Genomic DNA, 17,820 nt, shown 5'->3' with positions numbered 1-17,820 from the left:
AATTATAATCTTGTGCAATATACACTAAATACTGGATAAAACATTCTGAGTTTTCCATAAATACATTTACAGGTGTTCCTGGTCTGTTTTCTCTGCCTTCCCACTGGGAGGTGTCACAGAGTCGGCTCTGGGGGCTGCAGAAGGTCAAGTTTTAATGACATCAGTTGTTTTCTAAAGTAAAAAACTGCTTGTTAGTTTCTAATTTTGCCATCTCAGTGGTGAAAACATAGTGCACAGTAGCATTCTTCACTAATAGTACAGACCTGCCACTCTGAAAGAGTTCACTACAAACTTCCTCATCAGAACGGCCAGGGTCGGGTTGGGGATTTAGCTCAGTGGTAGAGTGTTTGCCTAGCAAGCGCAAGGCCCTGGGTTCGGTCCTCAGCTCCGGAAAAAGAAAAAAAAAAGAAAAGGAAAGAAAGGCCAGGGTCTCCCAGAAGCATTTGGTAAACACTTCCTTTGACTGATAAATTCATGGCTATCTTAAAGCAACTCATAGAGAAAGCTGGTTCATTTTTAAACTAGGGGAAGTATTAATGATTGGGTCCTACAATCAAGTAGGAAAAAAAAGCCATGAGATGTCCAGGGCAATTTCAATACTCTGGCTGCTTGGTCTCTTGACTACCTTATGCTACAACTAATGATCTTAACATTTCTTAGGGACTTGTGCAACATGGTCTGTAGTAAATATGATGTGAGATGGATTATACTATTTATATAACAACCTGTGTTCCCTGTGTCATCAATGAGAACATAACATAGAGAAGTTAAGTTAACTTGATGTGCAGTGAGTAAGAGCCAAGGCAGGGTGACAGTCCTGTCCATATGTGTCCCAGTGGTGATTCTGGGAATCAGGGGCCTAGAGAAACTGCAATACTCATCAATTCAACTCCAGATCATTTTTTTAGTACCTGAACTCAACTAGTCATTGGCTGTTATCAGTCTGCCGATCCATGTACTGTTGTACAGTCACTAAATAACCGTAACTGGTCCCCTTGAAGGCCTGTGAGCAAGACTCACCTGCTTTCTGAAGATGACTCTATATATAAATGCTTATCGTTTTCTCATTTTAAAATAAAATATGATAATCAGAATTCTATTATCTTCATCATTCCCTATGTTGTCTATTTTTTTTCAATATTCTTTTGTCTTCATTTTCACATTTGTGTTGACCTTAAGGTTGTAAATTCCTTTTTAGCAAGGTCCATGGTTGGGTTTTCTTCTTGAAAACAATATCGTTTTAGAATAAAAGAGTGAAAAACAGAGGAGGGTAGGGAATGGGGCAGGGAGCAAACTTATTCTAGGTTGGTGGGGCTGTGGGTTTTAGTCTTCTAAATTTTTCACAGAATACTCATTGAAAGAAATATTTTTTAATTACTTGATCTCCCTTGTCTTTGACACCATCTGTTGATTTATATAAAACACCTCATAGTAAGTATCTAGGGGTGACAGTAATCATACATATAAGGAACAAGTAACACTTGGAAGCTAAAAAGGCAGGCATTTTAACAGAGAGTGGTTTGTTTATGGTGATGTTTTGAGGTAGAAGCCATTGCTGTCTGCTTCCTGGTAGTCTTGTTATTGTGCCTTGTGATGTCATCCTCTCAGGACCGATGATACAATAGTGTATTATTTGAGTGGTATTCATAGCCCAATGCTGCAGAGAACAGGTGATTGAGAAAATGCTGGAATTTCCTCTGACACATGAGTCAAACAGGAAACCACTGTGTCTTCAAGTTCTACTGAGGAAGTGCTAGAAGCACCATGGGAGATCCCCAGAAGTCCCTGACTGAGCAGCCCTGAGCCGGGATCAGCCTGGCTACTTTGCTCCAGGAACATGCAGCTTGCCACAAAGCAGAATGACTGGTAGCAGACACAGAGGAAATGGGCAGCAGCTGGCTTTGAGCTGGAACCCTGAACACGGTAGTGAAATGTTCTACGGTGCCTCTGGAAAATAGAATGCAGACAAAATATGGCAAGCTTTTATTTGGCTCCTTTGGAAATATAGATTTGGGGCAGAATCCTAGCAAGATAGCTCAGTGCATCCTTAAAGGATAACTGCGGCATGTTCTGAGACTGGTTGATAGGGTTGTATCACACTTCTGACCTGTACGAGTTGTGTGGTTTATAGAGCTTACTCAACCTTTCTGAGCCTCAGCTTCCTCATGTATGAAATAAACAATTGTGCCTAACACCGAGATGCTATAAAGATTAGCTGAGGCAATGTTTTATAAAGTGCATTATGTACAAAGCATACAGTGTGTAGCATGTATCAGGCCTGAAAAAAAATAGATAGTTATTATTAATTGTGTGTCTGTGTATATGCATTTTCTGTGTATTAAATTAGGTGGCTATGTTTGGGGTACCTAGGACATCTCTTGACAAGGAAAGACAGGAAGCAGTTTGGTTTTAGACTTGTTAAATGTAATTAAAGTATGTGAAATATTTTATACGACAGGACCCCCATAATGACTCCAAATAACAGTGTACCATGACAAAGTCATCCTGTGTTCTGGGTTATTGGTTTTTCAGACTCACTGGGGAATCAGTTAAAGTAAAATAGTATTCAAGTTACCGTATGTCAAAGAAGGACAACCCCAGGTAGAGTTAAACCAGCAAGAAACACACCATTGCAGATTGCTGCAAGAAATGGCCAACAGTTAGCAAGGGAACCCCCAACTGGTCAAAGGGTGGAGAGTCAGTATATGTGGGGTGCTCAGCCATAAGTGAGTCATCTTTTTCACACCCCTCCCCACAAGGCTCAAGGACCATCAAAGAAGAAGAGGGGACAGAAAGACTGCAAGAGACCCAAGTCAGGGAAGACTGCAGTGAAACAGTGTCTTCTGGATGAGGCAGGACTGCTGCACTCATGAGTCAGCGTTCCAGCATGGAGTGGAGAGGGGCTCACTGGGCCCCGCCCCTGGCTGAGGAGCGCTTGGCAGGTGTTGGCTTCTGGAGGAAGGGGAGTCAGTTCTTTTAAGGGCCTGAACCTTAAAGGGTAAGGGCAGGTCAACCGTGCAATGACCTCACACCCATGAGGATATGGGCAGCTCAAATTTGACTTCATGGGTCATAAAAAAAGAAAGAAAAAGAAAAGGAAGGAAAGGAAGAAAGAACTATAAAAAAAAAAAGGACATGAAGTTGGAATGGGGAAAGGCACGGAGTCAGAAGGGAGTGGATTTAGAAGCAGTTAGGAAGAGGGGTAGAGTGACTATGATGGAAATACTTTGAATGCATTGATGAAATTCTTTAAAAAATTAACAAGACGATTATATTGGAGGGAGACCACCACAACAGGAGTCAAGCCTAGTGTGACAAAGGAGACCAAATTCAATTCCCTCTAAACAAAAGGCATAAGTGTGTGTGTGTGTGTGTGTGTGTGCGTGTGTGTTTAAAATATTATTTCTTTTATTTTTAAGATCACAATATAATTCCATAATTTCCTCTTCCCTTTCCTCCCTCTAAGCTCTCCCATATATCTTTCCACGCTATCCTTCCAACCCATGACCTCCTTTTTCGTTATTGTTATATGTATATATACATATACACTCCTAAATACAACCTGCTCCATCCATATGTTACTTGTATGTATGTCTTCAGGGCTGACCGTTTGGTATTGGATAACCACGTGGTGTGCTCTTCCCCGGGGAAGACTGTTTCTCCCACTCTCGGCACTCCTGGTTACTTACAGCTCTTTGTGGAGGTTGGAGGCCTCGTGGGTTTTCCCCCATCCATGTCAGCATGGCTCCTGTTGTCCTTGTTCAGCTCATATTTAGGCAATAATGGTGAATGTTTGTAGGTGTAGCTTCTGAGGTTGCTAGGAGACACAATCTCCCAGCAAACTCCCTGGTCCTCTCACAAACCCATCTGCCCCTTCTCTTGCCGTGTTCCCTGAGCCTTATAAGGTGTGGGAATTGTTTTGTAGATGCATCCGCTGGGACTGGGCTCCTCAACTCTGCGTTTTAATTGGTGTTCGTTTTCAGTAATGGCCTCCATCTGTTGCAAAGAAAAGTTTCCTTGATGAGGGGTGAGGGCTATAGTTGACTGGGGGTAGAAGGACAAATACTTAGAAAGTAGTTAGGGACTATGCTGATTTAGTGAAAACACGGAACATTTCGTGAGTTTGCATGTCATCCTTGTGCAGGGGCCGTGCTAAATCTTCTCTGGGTTGTTCCAATTTTAGTAAACATGCTGTTGAAGCAAACACTATAAGGGAGTTTTTTAACACAAAGGTGAACTCCTGAGCATCTATGAAGGACACCGGAGAGAGAGGTTTGTCAAAGTAAAATGGTCATCTGTTTGCCGGTTGGCACTCTCTGAAGTTGGTCCTCACACGGATACCAAGAGACAGAGAGGCCCTGTCTTTTTTCTTGACATTTCGAATGGAAGTCCCTCGGACCCTGAAGAAAGACATTCCTGGCTTATAATTGGTGTAAGGCCAGGAGAAGATTTATGTGCAAGGAAAAAATTTCTGAAATACGTGCTCTAAAAAGGGAGGTCAGGAGCCAGCAGTCAAAAAAGAAACCAAAATTTTAGATAAGCTAACGGACTCCAATATCGCTGTAGAGCCGTGTCCGGACTGTCAAAATACACCAGCCAGCTTTTCACTGCTGTAACAAAATACCCAAGATAATCAAGGAGAAAGGTTTATTTGACCCAGGGTTTCAATCTGCAGTTGTTTAACCCTGTTGCCTTGGGTCTGTAGTGGCGTAGTATATGAGGGAGAATCACATGACGCAGGAAGCCTGTGGACCTAACGGTGGTCAGGAACAGGCGGGAAGGGCCTTAGTCCCAGTATCTCTCAAGGGGCACGTGCTATTTAGTGTTAATTATCATCTGGACAGAGTCTAGAACCACCCAGGAGTCAAGCCCCTGGGTGTGCCTGTGAGGGACTGTCTGAATTTTTTATGACAATTCTTACTTGATTTAGACCCTTCATAATTGCAGCTGGGACTATTCCCTGGGCAGGTGGTCCTAAACTGCATAAAAAATGGAGAGGTGTGCTGAGCAGCAGCAAGCATGCATTCAGTGCTCTCTGCTTTTTGTGGATACAAGTGAGCAGCCCTTTCAATCCCCTGCCGCCCGACCTCCCTGCCATGATGCTTTGGACTGTGAGCTTAAACAGACCCTTTCTCCCTTCAGGTGCTCTGTCAGGAGAAAAGAAGTCGAGCCAGCACACAACCCAGGTGACCTCACTTCCTCCTCTTAAAGGCCGGAGCACCTCCCAGTCACCCCACAGGCTGGAGACCAACCACACCTTTAACACACCCGTGGGCCCGTGGGGGAGGACATTTAGGCTTTGAACTACAGGTCTGTGCTAACGGATCAGTGAAGAGGCACTCATCTATGGCAAAAAGTCTCCTGCTCCACCGGGCATCACCTGTCCAAAACAAGCTTCTCACTCCTATTTCCCGTGGAACCATTATTTTGGGTGTTCACTTTAAAAATCTCATTTTCAAATTTTTTTTTTTAAAAAAAAGCATGTTAAAGAAGATAGAGAGAAGTGTTTGCTTCCACTTACTTCCTTGCCTCAGCTGAATCCTAAAAGTTTAAAGAAAATGCAGGGCTGAGAAAGGGGCTCGGCTGCTGTGTGTCCCTCCAGGATCTTCCTAGATGATTTTTCTAGCTCAAAGCTCTTTCAGGAGGAGGAGTCTCTCCATCTCCAGATACCACCTCAGTTGCTCCTGCATTTCAGTTCCCCCCCAAATAATGCAGTTATGCCCCTAAGGCACAGTTAAATAAATTAAAATGGGGAACACAGCACAGTAGTGTGCAGGTAAAGGATAGATACATGTTAGCTGTTACTTCCCAGGGTGGTGGCCGGGGCGATAGAATGGCACAACCCTAATTGTAGGGGAACTTTGGTAACGGTAGAGTACAAGAATACCCTAGTGATAACCACTCCATCAGCTGCTACAAAAGAGCCCAGTAGATTTCTGTGCAGGAAGATGTAATCATTATGTTCTTTATAAAGAATAATATTTTTCTAGAGACAGACTTCCCCAAGAATACAGGTCTCTCCCTCTACTTTATCAAGCCCACCATAGACACAAGTAAGATCTGAATATGGATCTTCCTGGCTGCACAGATCCTCTTCAGATGTTTCTTTTAGGAAACATCAAATTAAAAAAAAAGAGAAAGAAAAAGAAAGGAAGGAAGGAAGGAAGGAAGGAAGGAAGGAAGGAAGGAAGAAAGAAAGAAAGAAAGAAAGACAGGAAGGAAGGAAGGAAGGAAGGAAGGAAGAAAGAAAGAAAGAAAGAAAGAAAGAAAGAAAGAAAGAAAGAAAGAAAGACAGGAAGGAAGGAAGGAAGGAAGGAAGGAAGGAAGACAGGGAGGAAGGAAGGAAGGAAGGAAGGAAGGAAGGAAGGAAGGAAGGAAGACAGGGAGGGAGGGAGAGAGGGAGGAAGAGAGAGAAAGAGAGAGAGAAAGAGAGAGAGAGAAACAAAGAAAGAAAGAAAGAAAGAAAGAAAGAAAGAAAGAAAGAAAGAAAGAAAGAAAGGAAAGAAAGAAAGAAAGAAAGAAAGAAAGAAAGAAAGAAAGAAAGAAAGAAAGAAAGAAAGAAAGAAAGAAAGAGAAAGACAGTCCTCTGGCCCTTGAAGGATGGTCTCTCTTAGCTCTTGTCAGCATCCTTGAAAGGGGCAAGCTTTTTAATTTCACAACACTCAGACACAGCAGCCTCAATTGTTCTTCCTGGGAAAAGCCAAATTGTAAAACTCACTTTAGAACTACTCATAACAGTATATACTTCGGTGCTTAGTTGACCCAGCAGGGTCAGGGGTAGGGGCTTTTAAAAGGGAAGAATGCCTTAAAGATGGTTTGTTTTTATGCCTGACCTAAATCTTTCACTTCCTCTCACAAGAGAAAAGCAGATGTTCAGTGCGGGGTAGGGGAGGGAATGGGGGAGATGAAGGAAACAAAATACTTGTGGTCCAAGTTAGTCTTTAAAACATCAGCCGAATGCTCAGTCTCCTTCATGTTAGTGTTTAGAATTTCAGCACAGAACATTTTCTACCTCACCTGTGTATGAACTCCTCTCCTCACACCCTCCCTACTCTGTTTGTACTCTAGAGGGCCAAATAAAATAAAAAGTTTTTAAAGCATGGTCAGGAATACAGGAGCCATTTTCTCAACAAATGATGTTGGCTCTACTGGACACATACAAGGAAAAAAGATTCAGCTAAACCCTTACCTTACACCATACACAAAAGTGAACTCAAAATGAATCAGTGCTTTCATCTACATATAAGAAGGGGGAAAAAAACTATAAAATTTTTTGGAGAAAATCTTTATGCTCTTTGGTTGAGCTAGAATTTTCAGTTAAAACACAATTCATAAACAAAAAAATTGATGAGTTAAACTATCAAAATGTTAGTTTTACATTTTAAACAATACTGTTAAAAAAAAAAAAGAAAGAAAAGTCACAGACCTGGAGAAAGTACTCTCAAACCTGCTAATTCTCATCTGCTAAGAGAATTACATTTGGATTACACAAGGAACTCTTACGACAAAGGTAAAGAAGAGCACGATTTTTATAATGTGCAAATAATTTGAAGAAAAGAAAACACTAAGGGAGCTAAGTGAAGGGCCAGCAAATGTATGGAAAGATGCTTAGTAACACTTGTAATTACAGAAATTCAAACTAGAGCAAAAAAGAGACCCACTGAAGGAATATAATCCCCAGGACAAACAATGGCAAGTTTTAGCAGGGACATAAAGAACCAGGACCTTCACACAGTGTTGATGGGAATGTAAAACAGCACAGGTCCTTGGGAAAAATGGGTGGGTTTGTTTTTAATTATATACAAATTAACAGTAAAATTCAGCAATTCTAGTCCTATCTACTCAGTAGAAATAGGGAGCTGGGGATATAGCCTGGTTAGTAGAGCGCTCGCCCAGCATCCTCAAGGCCCTGGATTCAATCCTAATAACCAGGTAAATCAGGTGTAGCAGCACATTCTTAAAACCCTAGAACTCCAGAGATGGAAGAAAGACCATCAGAATCTCAAGGTCATTCTCAGGAGTTAGGGATTTAGCATGGTGGTAGAATGCTTGCACTAGGTTTGGTCCTCAGCTCCAAGGAGGAAGCAAATTTACTTAAAAAAAAAAAAAAAAAAAAAAAAGCACAAGGCAACATGGTCATCCTCATAGCAAATTCAAAGCCAGCCTGGGTTGCATGACCCTGTATCAAAAAGACAAAAAACAGTGTTGAGGAAATGGCCCAGTGGTTAAAACCCAGAACCACATAAAAATGTCAGTTGTGTGTGTGGTGGCCTGCCTGCATTTCAGCCTCAGAAAGCGAGACAAGCGGTTCTCAGAGCAAGCTGGCAAGCTGGCTACAGCCAGTCAAGGGTTGTGCATGCCTCTAATCCCAGCACTTGGGAAGCAGAGGCAGAAATCTCTGAGTTCAAGGCCAGCCTGGTCTACAGAGCAAGTTCCAGGACAGCTCGGGGCTATACAGGGAAACCCTGTCTTGAGAAACCAAAAATAATTAATAATTAATTAATTAATTTTAAAAATAAAATAAAAAATAAACAAGCAAGCTGGCTACAAAACTAGCTACACTAACTAGCTCTGGGAGATCCTGCCTCAATGAATAATGTCAAAGAATGGTGGAGGATGATTACTAACACCAATATCAGGCCTCCACACAGGTGTATGTACACCCACGTACACACATGCATGAACATACATGCAAATATAGGTGTACACACATGAGTGTATACCACAGCCACTCAAAACTGGAAAAAAATAATAAAAGAAGGATAAAGGGAGAGGTAAGATATATATATATACATATATATATGTATATATATATATATATATATATATATATATATATATACAGAAAGACTTGCATTCATAGAAACAATTGCTGATCACGTCTGAAACCTGGAAACTCTCCAGCTGCCTGTCAAAGATGAACTGTAAACTAGTTATCCATGTGACAGAGTGTTAAATGGTTCTTGTCAGACATTGGGCTCAAAGAAGTACACCAATCAAGAAAGGCTCCTTACTAGATAAAATATCCCAATCTGGCAGATCTAGAGACAGAGTAGACTGAGGATGACTGAGACCAAGAGAAGGGTTCTTTGGGGCACAGTGAAAATATGTTGAGAGAGAATTGTGATGATGGCAACCAAACTCTGTGAATTTACTAAAAATCATAGATTGGACAGCATATGTGGCTGGGTGTGTGGCACATAAATCATACTTCAATAGCCTGAGATCCTAAAACATAAATATGCTTCCGTGTCCAGTAGAGGTGTGTAGCTCTCAATGAATGCCACACTTGACACTCAGCTGTTACTCCTGATGGAAACTAGCCTTCCATGCAGGACCACATCTCTACCAACAAGAACAGCAGGTACCTTCCTGTAGGTCAAGATTCACAGCAGCTAACCAAGCCTGAAGAGACAGGCCTGTAATCTCAGCCCCTTGGGAAGATGAGGCAGGAGAATGGCAAGGTCAAAGCCTGCCTAGACATCTTAGCAAGACCCCGGCTCCGAACAAAAAGTTAAAGTCGGGGAGGGGCTGGGATACCGTTCAGTCTAGAGTGCTTGCCCTGGCTGCAATCCCTAGTACTGAAAGGGAGAGCAGAGAGTGTGGGAGAAGGGAGGAAGGAGGGAGAGAGGAAGAGGGGAAGAAAGGAGGGAGGAGGGAGAGAGGGGGCAGAAAGAAGGGAGAGAGGGACGGAAGGAGGTACCTAAAACAGCGGGAGCACATATCATATGTTAAAATTAAGGAAGTACCTGAACAACACTCACTGGCATTTAAAGTTGGGATCAACCCCTAAGGAGCCCACTGTTTCACACACACACACACACACACACACACACACACACACCCCAAAAAAACCTTTATAAGACCTGGCAATGCTTGTCAAAATCTATATTGCAAAAATTGTATTCTTTCTCTTTCTCTTGACAATAACAAAACCTGATTCAAAATGGGTAAAAGACTTACATAAACATTCTCATGGCCTATAAACATGTGAAAAAAATGCTCAGTGTCACTAAATATTAAATAAGTGCAAATCATAGCCACAGTGAGATTCTGCTTTATGCCTGTAAGGATGACTATAATAATAATTAAAAAAAAACAGAGGAAGTAACAAGTGATGGCGTGGAGGAAGAGAAGTTGGAATTTCTTGTGCATTGCCAAGAGGGATAAGAGATGAAGCAGCTGCAGAAGAGCAGAGTTCTGCAGTTCCTTAAAAATTCTCTACAGCAGATATCCTGCATCCGTATTTGTAGACACATAATTCATAACAGACAGAAGGTGGGAAGTACCCACACCTGCCCAACAGCAGGATACGGGGCAAGCAAAGCCTGGCATGCGTGTACACGCAGGTTAGTATTATTCAGCACTTTACAAGAAGGGAACCCCAGCATGTGCTACAACATAGAAAGACTTTCAGGACATTATGCCAAGGGAAATAAGCTAATCGTAAGAAGGCGAAGACCGTATAAGTCCACTTCCGAGTGGTGCCGAGAATCATCAAATTAATACACACAAAAAACGTAGAATGGTAGTTTCCGGAATCTAGGAGTGAGGCAAGGAGAGCTAGTTAACCTTGGAGCTTCAGTTTTACACGATGATAAGAGGTCTGGACATAATTACACAAAAAAATTAAATCTTCTTAACATTAATAAATTGTGCATTTTAAAATGGGTAGGTAACAAACTTTGTATCTATCTTACCATACATATTTTTTTAATTTTTAAAATTTTCGTATCATGCCATAATTCTGCATTTTACATTACTCTTAATTTCTCCATAAGAAAATCATCCTGGGGCTGGAGAAATGGTTCAGGGATTGAGAGTACTCACTGGCTGCTCTTCTGGTGGACCTCAGGTTCAACTCCCAGCACCTACATGGAGGCCCACAACCATCTGTAATTCCAGTTACAGGGGATAGGATATTCTCTTCTGGTCTCCATGACTGTAAGACATATACACGGCGTACAGACTCAAATGCAGGTGGAGCACCCATACACATAAAATTAAATAAATAGCTTTAAAAGGAAGAAGAAATCAACTAGTCAGATTATTGTAATCCAAGCTACTCTGGAAACTGAGACAGGAGAATGGCAAATTCAAGGTCTACCTGAGCTAAAAAGAAAGTTCAAAACCATCCTGGACAAACGAACCAGACCCTATCTCAAAATGAAAAAGTTGAAAGGGTGCAGGGGAAAGGGTGGACTGGGGATGGAGCTCCTGGGTAGAATGTGAGTTCGGGACTGCCTGATTCTAACAGGATGTTGAACCAAGTGACCCAGGCCTGTGGCTAACTTTAGAGGCCCATACATTATTGAACTCTTCTCTCAGGGCCTTCACCAAAATTTCCCAGGCTTGAGCTTTGAGAAATAAATATAGAAACAGTAATATGAAGATCTAAGGTCACTTGCCCAGAAACCTGGCCCTTCATAATCTCAGTGGGACCTCATTGTTGGGAAGACAGTAAATGCTTCAGCACTAATATTTTCTAACACCCACAGTGAAGCAGCCAACGTCTTGGAGGTAAAGGACCCTCTGGTTAGGTAGCAGTGCTGGCTGGCTATCAGACTTCAGTGTTTGCTATATAAAATTAAAAAAACAAAAAACATACTTACAGTCAGTAATGGCCATGTTCTGACATGAGGGGAAGAAAAGAGTTCTAGTCCTCATCCATGTCTGCTTCCTTCTTGCCTCAGCTAACCCAAGTCCAGCTGCAACTGATCTCAGTAGAGACCCTTTTTAGAATCTGATTGCATTGCACTGCTCTGCAATACAGACCCCGTTTTCCAGGGCCCTTGACACAGCCACCCCCCTCTGCCTGTTCTCGATTGGTTTTCCCCTTTCCTCACACTGAGCCCTCCTCAGACTTGGATGACACTCTCAATTCCTCTCCCTGGGGGTCGTGGGGTGCATGTCACCTCTTTTTCTCTGGACTCCAGATGCAACACCATGGTGATGCTTATTAAATGCCTAGATATGCTGGTTGGCGGACTCAGGCACTCCAACCTAGCCTCTCATTAAACTCACTGGGGAGTTTTAAACTCATTAGAAACAGTTCTGATTTCACTGGTCTTGGGTGGAACTCAGAGGTCAGTACTTCCTAAAAGCGCCCCTCTTCAGTTGAAGGGCTTACAGATAACCTTGTTACTTCATGCCCAGGACTCTAAAGACAGGAAGTTGAAAAAAGTGTGATTATCGTTCTCAACTTTAACGCTTTAGCTAGATTTTTAAGTAGAGCTTTGGGGTTCTGAGACAGCCACTTTCAAAGTCCCCTTGAAAGTTTGCATTAGAAAAAAAAAAATTGTTTAAAATGAACTCGTTCTCATTCAGAGCCGCAGTGCCAAGAGACTCTTCCAACTCTCTTTCAGCCAGGAGCCCAAACATGAACCGAGTCATAAACTGTGTTGAATGAATAAATGGCCCCGATGGCTGTGGAGGTGAGACTGTTCTTCCTCTCCCTTCTAAGTTTGCCAGAGTTCTTGGGAGTGCCTCCGCCCCACCCTCTCCCAGCTTCCAAGAACCTACAGGCCCCTGCCCAGACTCGCGGGCCTTCCTTTCCCAGTCCCTCACAAACCGGCCTCACTAGAGAATTCTGCCTCTTGCTGTTGACAGGGGTGGCGTCTCTCATGGGGATAGCGTGACCAGAGAGACACATTCACACCCCGGCAGTTTTATTTGTTTCGTGCGCTCAATTATTTAACTGTGGTTGTGGTTTGGGGGGTGGGGGTGGGGTTGAGGGTGAAGAGGTGGGGAGGGGTTGGTTAGAAGAAGACTTCAGGAGTAGAAACAAAACAGAAGAGGCTGTGAGACTCAACCACACGAAAACGACTCCAGGCCCCAGCCCACCACCACCTCTTCTTCCTCCTGCAAGGCTCGACAACCATGCAACGCTCACGCCGGGTGAGGAAGAGGAACGGAGGTCAGAGAGAAGGGCCATGCTTCCAAACTGCATCTCGACTCATGACTAATCTGAGTTGTTTCGAGATAGAATTTGAATAGTCACCTTCATAGAAAGGAAAATAAGTCCTAAAGATCCAACAGAGGTTATGGGGAAGTCTAGGAATCTCGTTGCTGGGAGACGGGAAGTCTGGATACTCTCTACTACATCCTCTCCGCAAAGCCGCCGTGTTTCTCTGAGGATCTGGGTGGAGGAGTACGTGTTCAAAAGTGAATTAGTAGAAACTCAGCCGTTCCTGTGAAGCTCCGAGTGTCAGTAGCACATGCCGATACGTACTGGGAACGGCTTCAGAACCAAACACACTATCATGCAAACAAGAGGACTCAAGTTCGGATCCCCAGATCCCACAGGAAGCTGGACATAATGATGCTCCTAGACAAGAGGCGAGTTGGAGACAGGAAAATCCCCAGGAGCTCATGGCCCAGCTCGCCTGGTGTACAAAGTACCGAACAAGAGACTCGGTCTCAGACAAGGTGGAAGACAAGGGCTGACGCCCAAGATTGTCCTGTGACCCTCGTGTGCACGCACCATGGGCGACGTGTAACCACACTCACACACATGACCACACACATGCACAGACATAACGATTTGAAAAGTCATCAAATGAAATAAGTACGTAGCCAAAATCACGTTAATGCTGGTACAGATGGGTTCTATATATTTTATGTTCTGGACAAACGGATTCAAAGGAAGGACGGGTCAGGAGAGAGCTGGCACAGAGGAAGAGCAGCCCACCTGCCGAGGGAAAAAAGTCAGAGTGACCACTGCAAAACATGGTGGTAGCCCCCATTGTGCACCAGGTGATGATGGCTGTGGTTGTGGTTTCTGCCCCAGTGTTCGCCTCCCCTCTCTACTAAAAGTCAAGGTTGTTTCATGTAAGAAAATGGAATTATGGGTAGGGAGCGAGCACCAAGGGAAGCAGCGCTGACTGCCGGTGGGTCACATTCACAAGCAGGCTAAGGTTACCGGGGAGGATGAAGGCAGAGATGTTGGGTCCAGGGACTTGGTGATTGCAACGACACAGAATTTTTTTAAGGTTGTCCTTCGATTCCCAGTGATCAACACAGCTGCACCTAACTCCCGCTTCCTCGTTTCTACATAGCCTTTAAATAAGTTTATTGGCAAGTGTTCCAGAGGTATTGGTTTTTCTGAAGAAGTAAATGTGAGGAGAATTTTATTAGAGAGAAAAGTAAAGAACCGGAGAGAAAATAGAAAACTCAGAAAGTCCCAGGACCCCTGGAAATCTTTCTTTCTCCCTAATAATGGCAATGGGGTCCTCCTCCTCTGTAGAGAGCCCAGCTGCTCCAGAGTTCTGCCTGGATGCTCCCCGGATTGACTCATTTTCGCCGAAGGGCTGGGTGGCAAAATCAGAGTGAGTTATTTGCTGGGTCTCAGCCACACTTATAAATCTAGCCTAGCCCAGGCTCCATGTAGGTTTTATTGCCAGTTGCCTCTCCTTGGTGATTAATGCTGTTCCACAGGAACTTTCTGTTCTCTCCTCCTCCTCCTCCTCCTACCCGGGGCAAGGAGCAAGGATTCCCAGGCTAGCTAAGAGAAAATGGTAAAATATGGCAAAATAGTTAAGTCTGGTGCCTTCATTACAGTGAGAACCCTGAGTTAAGGACTCTCAAACCCAGTATTATGTGGAAATACCCAGAGCAGATCTGTGTGTTCGTGCAAAAGTAACAGTGGATTGAAATCATGCCTTTCCCATGCTTGCTGTGGACCACAGACTACCTTTCTACACAGCTTCGGGACATCATAAATTGCAACCAAACCCTGAGTCTTTCATGACTGAGTTACTTCTGGAGACCCTCTTCCACATTCTAACTCAAACAACAGTAAACCTTTTCAGTAGGTAGCCCTGAAGCCAGGAGTGATCACAGACACCCGCAGTCCTACCACTTGCAAGGAAGAGGCAGGAGGATTGGGGATGCCCAAGTCATCTTCAGCTATACACGTTGAAGGTCAGCTTGGGCTATATGAGACTACATATTTAAAAAAAAATAAAAAAATAACTCTCCAGCCCTGGCATCTCCCTCCAGACTCATGTCCTAACATTCCAGCTCTCAAATTCTTGCAAGAGTTAAAGCAAAATTCTGTTTTCTATGCACACTCTTGTACATGTCTTTTCCTCTTTCTGCTGTTGGACTGACTGCTCCATGAACTTAAAATTATCTGAAGATGTAGTCAATCCTCTGATTTCCCTGAGTTAGAGCAAATAAAGGCCATTTCCTGGGGCGTAATGTAACTGAAGCCATGAGAAACCAACAAGGTTTCTTGCTCAGTTTGATTTGCCATATGTCAGTCAACTTAACTAGACTCCTCCAGAGCTCATTATTTGTGAAAAATGAACAAACAGCAACCTCTTTTGGGTCAGCCCTCCATACCAAAAAGGAAGATGATAGAGGAAGACAAGATGGTGTTTTTCCCTAATGTTTGTCTTCGGAGAAGGTCCCATGAAGCAAAGGTCCATACCCTAAAGGCAGAACTAAGGACTTGGATCTGAGAGTCCTACCTAGTATTGCCCCTTTCCTGTTGTATGATTTGTGTATGTATGTTTGTGTCTGACAAATAAAGCTTACCTGGAGATCAGAGGACAAAGCTAGCCACTAGTTAACCATAGAGGCCAGGCAGTGGTGGCTCACTCCTTTAATCCCAGCACTTGGAATGCTCACACCTTTAATCCCAGCACTTGGGAGGCTCATGCCTTTGACCCTAGCACTTGGGAGGCTCATGCCTTTGATCCTATTACATGGGAGGCTCATGCCTTTGATCGCAGCACAATGGGGAGGTGGAGACAGGAATATAAAGCGGGTGGAGACAGTATCTCGGCACCTCCTTTGGGTCTGAGTATTTGGAGAGGTAAGAAGTGACTGTGGCTGCTCCTTTGCTTCTCTGACCTTTCAGTTTTTTACCCTAATATCTGATTGCTGGTTTTATTGATAAGACTAATTAGGATCATGCTTCACCTTCATCTCAGCCTTTCTCCACACTTCTTTCCAGTTCCACTAAGTTTAGTGTATTCTGGTCACTGGCCATGCATTCATGATTTAGCAGCTGTTATGGAAAAGCAATTTCCTCTGGGCTTTACACGGCCATCGGCCATCATGGACAGAAGTTGTTGGAGTAACCTATAGACTGCTTGGTCCCAGAGTCCAGGCAATAAATCAGAACACAACAGCAATATCTAAGTCTATGATAGTAGTGATGAAGCTGTGAACACTCCCTAGTAAGAGAAGGGGAGGGAGGATCACAGGGTCCTCAGAACAAGTCCAGCCATTATTCCCTCCTAACCACCAGAATGCACATAGTCTTAGGGGAGGTCTGTAGTACAGGAGGCAGAAAGTTGAATGAAGCTGGGATACAAGTAGTGCAGTTTCGGGGAAAAAATGTCACCCAGGTTAGGGTGGGACCCATGATCTTACAAGTACTGGCTAACCCATACTTCTGTAAGTATGTCCACTAAACCCACACTTCTGTAAGCATGTCCACTAAACCCACATTTCTGTAAGCATGTCCACTAAACCCATACTTCTGTAAGCATGTCCACTAAAGCCACACTTCTGTAAGCATGTCCACTAAACCCACACTTCTGTAAGCATGTCTACTAAACCCATACTTCTGTAAGCATATTCACTAAACTCATTCATTCACCAAGTTACTCTTAGATAGAATCATTACTTTGGTCTTCTACTGAAGCCTTATCCAGGGTGACCAGACATTTGTTTACATCTCTACAGGAAAAATAATTCAGCAAGCAGTAAGTAATTAATTAAAATGATTATTTCTTCAAATATTTCCCTTTAAAAAAGTCATGTTAGAATTTGGATATGAAATGTTTCCCGAAGGCCTTTATAATGAAGGTTTTGTCTCTAAGTAGCAATGATGAGAGGCGGGGCCTTTGGAAGGGAGATGAGTCATAGGGATTCCTAATGATGAGCTACTGAGGGGTGATAGAAACCTGGGAGGTAAGGTGTAGTTGACAAGAGTGGGTCTTTGTTCCATGGCTATTGTGAGGCAAGCAGCTTTGCTCCATCCCACCCCCCACCATGACTTTCTGCCTAACCTGTGGTGTTCCACCTTGCCACAGGCCTACAGTCATGAGGCCAAGCTACTATGGACTGAACCTCTGAAAGCCTGAGCCAAAATAAATGTTTTCGCCTTCTAAGTGGATTTTCTTGGGCATTTTGTCCTAAGTGACAGAAACCTGACTAACACAAGTCACACACAGATTTTTGGAAGTACATTTTATATGCTTTCTTTGGGGGTTGTACATAGGATATTTTGTAATACAAATCTCAGAGTTAAATATTTGGTCCTCACCTTTGCAGAGTGTGTGTTTTATCATTGAACAGAGAGGATTGCACTGGATCTTTGCGTCTGTTCAAAGACCTGGTTTTAAATTCTATCTTTTCTGTCCCTTAAATACGTCTGACACAAACAGTTCTCCCTTTACCCCTTGCTCCTACCCTGGCTCAGACCTTCAACCCTCTATTGAGCTTTTGAAGGTGCAGGCTGCACAGATTGCCAGCATCCTGCTTTGCATTCCCCTTCTGCTCTCCCTATTCTCTATTGCTCTGGTTCTTTCTAAATTTCAACTCAAGCCTCTTCCTGGCACAATCTAATTCCATTGGTGGTTCCCTTTACCAGTATGTACAACATCCAACCTCCTCTACATAATGCACAAAGCTCTCCAAAGCTGCCCTTGGACTGCCTTTAAACTTGTTTGTCACTCTCTAGATTCCTAGTTCTTACAGTTAGCTACAGACACATGTTTTCCTGTGTGCTTACATCTCTGTGTAGCTCTCCCGTTCTGAAACACCTTGTTGATCTTTGTCCACCTGCTGATGTCTACTCGCCTT

The 17,820-nt window shown here is 43.3% G+C and overlaps 1 non-coding gene across 1 annotated transcript; it reads right to left on the bottom strand.

Annotated features, from left to right (window-relative positions):
• Window positions 1-4,099: 4,099 nt before the first annotated feature.
• LOC131923008 (U6 spliceosomal RNA) lies at window positions 4,100-4,203 on the bottom strand. Its single transcript, XR_009382466.1, has one exon. It is a non-coding gene; the product is annotated as a U6 spliceosomal RNA (small nuclear RNA).
• Window positions 4,204-17,820: the final 13,617 nt, after the last annotated feature.

Source organism: Peromyscus eremicus, chromosome 12 (genome assembly GCF_949786415.1).
Source record: "Peromyscus eremicus chromosome 12, PerEre_H2_v1, whole genome shotgun sequence".
In the NCBI taxonomy this organism is placed as follows: domain Eukaryota; kingdom Metazoa; phylum Chordata; class Mammalia; order Rodentia; family Cricetidae; genus Peromyscus; species Peromyscus eremicus.
Note: the sequence above shows the minus strand (reverse complement) of the source record. Positions and strands in the feature narration are given on the sequence as shown.